The sequence below is a fragment of the Manis javanica genome, chromosome 10, assembly GCF_040802235.1.
Source record: "Manis javanica isolate MJ-LG chromosome 10, MJ_LKY, whole genome shotgun sequence".
In the NCBI taxonomy this organism is placed as follows: Eukaryota; Metazoa; Chordata; class Mammalia; order Pholidota; family Manidae; genus Manis; species Manis javanica.
The window spans coordinates 80,386,691-80,391,667 of NC_133165.1; the positions used below are offsets into that span (position 1 = coordinate 80,386,691).

The 4,977-nt window shown below is 33.7% G+C and overlaps 1 pseudogene; it reads left to right on the forward strand.

Moving 5' to 3' along the window:
* The first annotated feature begins 3,247 nt into the window (after positions 1-3,247).
* On the forward strand, positions 3,248-4,173 carry LOC140843054 (olfactory receptor 6C2-like; annotated as a pseudogene).
* Positions 4,174-4,977: the final 804 nt, after the last annotated feature.

A 4,977-nucleotide genomic window follows, 5' to 3' on the forward strand; every position in this document is an offset into this window, starting at 1 on the left:
AAATAGAAAAAATTCTTAAAATTCATATAAAACTACAAAAGACCCCCAAAAGCCAAAGCACCCTTGAGAAGAATAATAAAGCTGGAAGCATAACACTTCCCTATTTCAAAAGTACAAAAATATATTCTGCATCATAGCTGAAGGTTGATTTAAAGGAAGTAACATAAATTTATTGTAAAAGTAAAATGTATAATAAAAATATATTAAAAAAATTGGAGAGTCATATAATTAGCTTGAGGTATTCAATTTTTTTATAATAAGAAAACGTTCTTTTAAAGAATTACAAAGTTTCAGCTGTTAGGATTGATTTCCAATTAGGAGAGAATGCACCAAAAAGAAATATTAGATATTCCCCAATGATACAAATTTATAACTATTGAGATAAAAAGAATCTTCAGATTTTATTTGTCAAAATAAATTTAAAAACAACACATAAAGGATGCTTCATATTTGTGAATACACCAATTAATGTGAATATATTTACACAAGAAATTTATGGAGGGTATAATCTGAGACATTGAGAGTGGTTATTAAGTTTAATTTTTCTAGTTTTGTTATCTTAATTTTTGAATAAAAAAAGCAATTACTTAAGGTAAACATGTTACTAAAGGAGAAAATGGGTAATTCGTATTCTGTTACAGCATTTAGCAGCTATAGATGTTATTGAATTAAAGGAGGAAAAGATAGGCTTGCTGTTTTTCACTTGATTTTTATTTTGTGTAAAGTCCTGTGTTGAATAATGTTGTGGAATTTTCACTTCTCTGAGGACATTGTCCCCACTGCTTCCTGTTTCAGGATCTTTGCCAAAATATTACACAGAAGATTCATAAATAACTTGGAGCCTAACTCATCTGGGGTTTGTGTCCACATATACGCCTATGCAAACCTTCCCTCATCCTTCTAGTCCCAGGAAGGTACAGGGATAAACACCCAGCTGAAATCAATATGGCTGTGGTCTTTGAGAGACTGAGAGAATTATTTTTTTTAAGAAACAGTTTGATATGTTTTACCAAAAGTAGAGAGATATGAATAGTTAACTGAATTGTGCTAAAAGGAAATTAGAGTTTATAATTTTGAATTGATTGAAGACTTTGATAGGACTGGATTTATATATCAACAAATAGTAGGTCACCTTAAAATAAGTCAAATGAAGGACTTCTTTAAGCAACCTTGAATTGGAAATCGTCTGCTGACAAAATTTGCATTTCTGCACTCTATCTAAAGTGTTCAGTTTTCTAAGAGACAAAATAAGGAAAACATTTATCTACTATAGTGTCAGTATATTTTCAAGATATTTAGGAGCAAGCACAAGGCTTGCAGTTTCCAGGGTTGTGTAAGGCACAGTTGTGTTAAGACTAAAGGAAAGAGAGGTCGGTGGCCTCTGTATGTTTCCTTTTCTATATCTTTAGTCTAGTATCTACTTAATTATTTTAATTGCTCAATCTATTGTTACTCTTCATGTAATATATTGTTAGTTGTGTAATGCTCATATTCTTGGGAGTGCCCAGCTCATCCTAAAACAACAAGCAAGGGTCATCCCTGCATCCCTTTACCAGAAAGCCTGTAAATCTTGGAAGAATTACTATGGGAAATGGGCAGATGGTGAGTATAGAGTATCTCCCACTTCTGAAGAAAAGAACTACATTAAAGCAATTAAGCGAAACTCTCATATAGCCAATTAATTAGAATTTATATAGCAAATGATGTGGGGTTTTATTTTCAATGTATTTATGGCTTTAAACAAGCATTGGTGAACAAAATCATTTAGCAGGCAATAATGTAGTTAGTTGGTGTTAACTGAGGAATAACAAATGACCAGTTGATGGTCCAAATCTAGAATTTAACAGTTTTAATCTCTGTTGTTAATATGTTTCTGACAGGTGTATTGGGGAAGCAGGAATGGAATCCATAAAAGCAAAACTGTTTCTCTGCCAAACACAGGATCAAGTCAGGTAACACTTTTTTGCCTTCATGCAGGTATTATATATATTCTGAATGTGTAGTCAGGTGATGGTGTGACTCAGGAGCCACTCAGAGTATTTCCTCCACCAAACATAAAAGCTACCAAGAATCCCATAAACTAGAGTCAGGGACAAGGAAAAGTAAGAGTTGTCAGAGTAGTTTTAACACTGAGTCCAGTTAATAAATAATATGACTTGATCTAGGTCTGAGGGTAAATATTACCTTGAATAACCTCTATATCTTATTCTCCTTGCTCTGTGGTTATTACATTAAACAAGACAAAAAAAATCATGTTTCCAATAATTTTTTCACATCCTCTATTAAGCATAGAGTGTGACAAAAACACATAAAGAGTTCGTAACATAGCTTGGGAGATTTGGAAGGACTTCTCTGAAAAGTCCAAGTAGAAAAAAGGAATGAATCACCAAGAACCAGGTATAGGTCAGAATCGGTAAATGGATGTAGTAAGCTGGAGGGGAAAAAACATAAATGGTTAGATTAAATTTTTTTCCAGACAGGTAGCCCATGTAGGATGACTTGTGCAGTGCAACAGGGTCTTCAACTGTGTTGGTAGATGGATCTAGAAGCATCTGTGTCACAAACACATTTCATATGTTTTTAATTTATTCAGGGAAAAAAGGTTACAAGCAGATAATGACACTGAGTAAAATTTTGCTTAGTGATAAGGGAAATATTCTTAAGGGGGACAAGTGTGCTATAAACCAATCTATTGCAAAGTGCAAATTAAACAGATAATGCACATTTCAAAATCTATCATGAAAAATAATCTTTTCCTTGGACTATATTATTCAAAAGATCCATAAAAAGTATTTTTTGAACACAGGTCATGACCATTTAGTACACTATAAAATCTATTAGATGATATTTGTATTTATTTTTAATAAGATACATTAGAAAATAAAACATCACAGAGCAGGGCACCTAAGGGTTATCAGCATTTTACTCACATTTTTGTTATAGATATATGTGCCTATGTATTCATGTGTGTATGTGTGAGTATGTACACTGGGCTGCTATATGAAATGTCTATCTTACCATGCATTGTAGTAAAAACATTTGAAAGCCAGATTTCTAACCAATCTGTGATAGGCTATCAACAGAGTCGAGCGTTTGATTATTTTTAAAATTCATTATTAAGTAAAATAAAATACATTGCTTGGCTTTTCTGAACAAAATCCATTGTAACACATTTTTTCCCCACCATCTTCTCAGATCTTAATCCCTCACTATTACATGCAGATTGGGCAAAGGTCAGGACACAGGAATGAGAAACCACACATCTCTCACCAGTTTCATCCTCCTGGGATTGACAGATGACCCTCAGCTACAGATTCTGATTTTTATATTTCTACTGATCACCTACATGTTGAGTGTAACTGGAAACCTGAGCATCATCATCCTCACATTAGTGGATTCTCACCTTAAAATTTTTCTCCAAAATTTTTCCTTGCTAGAAATCTCATTCACTTCTGCCTGAATTCCTAGATTCTTGTACAGTATATCAACAGGTGACAGGACTATTACGTAGAATGCTTGTATATGCCAACTATTTTTTACAGATGTTTTTGGAGTAACAGAATTTTTTCTCCTGGCTACCATTTCCTTAATCAATATGTAGCCATCTGCAAACTCCTGCATTACATGACTATTATGAACTACAGAGTCTGTAAAAAGTTTATCTTCTGCTGTTGAATGACCTCTTTGTTGATCATATCACCACCACTTACCTTGGTACTGGACCTGGAATTCTGTGCCTCTAATGCCATTGACCACTTTGCATGTGATGCTAACCCTATACTGAAGATCTCATGCTCAGATACATGGCTCACAGAGCAGATGGTTATTGTCTGTGCTGTGTTGATTTTCCTCATGACTCTGGTGTGTGTGGTTCTGTCCTACATGTACATCATCAGAACAAGTCTAAGAATCCCCTCTGCCCAGCAGAGGGCAAGAGCCTTTTCCACCTGCTCATCCCACATTATCGTGGTTTCCATCACCTATGGCAGCTGAATCTTTGTTTATATCAAACCTTTAGCAAAAGATAAAATTGCCATTAATAAGGGAGTGTCAATACTCACTACTTCCATTTCCCCCATGTTAAACCCATTTCTTTACACTCTGAGGAACAAACAAGTGAAACAGGCCTTTAGTGACTTAGTCAAAAGATTTACATTATTCTCAAAGAATTAGGGGAACATTGATGTCAGTGTCCCTAAGCATATTTCTTCAGTTTCTATCTGATTTTCTCTTTTCCCAGTGTGGGGCATGGCCTTCCATTCATTACTGATGCTGGTCAAGTCACCCCTTTCATCACCTTATAAAGTAACTTCTTTGAGATGACAATATTGACGAAGAAAAGTGAGAATAGGTGTTTCAGGAAATCTAAGCATGACTTCTTAATATTTCCTTACCAATGCTGAAAGGATTGAGAAATTTAACATAAAATATTATTGCCATGGTGAACATCATTCTTCCAAATAAAACACACACAAAAAAAGAGAAAACAAGAAATCTCCCATCTTACTCAAATAAGAAGAGACATAATATTGAAAAGAATCAATAATTTTCTAAGTGTAACAAGGAAATATTTCATAAACCCAAGATACATTTTAAAATAAGGAATAAGTACACAATTTAGGATTTGAAAGAAGCATTTACTCCTGAGGAATCTTTAAAAATCACAAGATTCACATATTTTATTGACTGGATCCAATCCAATAGAAAAGTTATTTAAAGCTTGTGAAAGGGACATGAATTCAGTTAAAATGAAGAAAGAAATGTACTGGTATTTCCTGTTAAAGATAAATCTTCCCCTAAAGTTACATAAAAGAGATTGACATTGATGTACCAATTAAAATGTTAACTCTTGAATGTAGAGTATTTAAGCAATCAGCAGCTAGAGCAAGAAAACTAATATAGGACTAGAAGAGTGATAAATTCATAACCTGTAAGACAAATATTCTGGGAATGGAAAAAAAGGGAAACAGATTATAA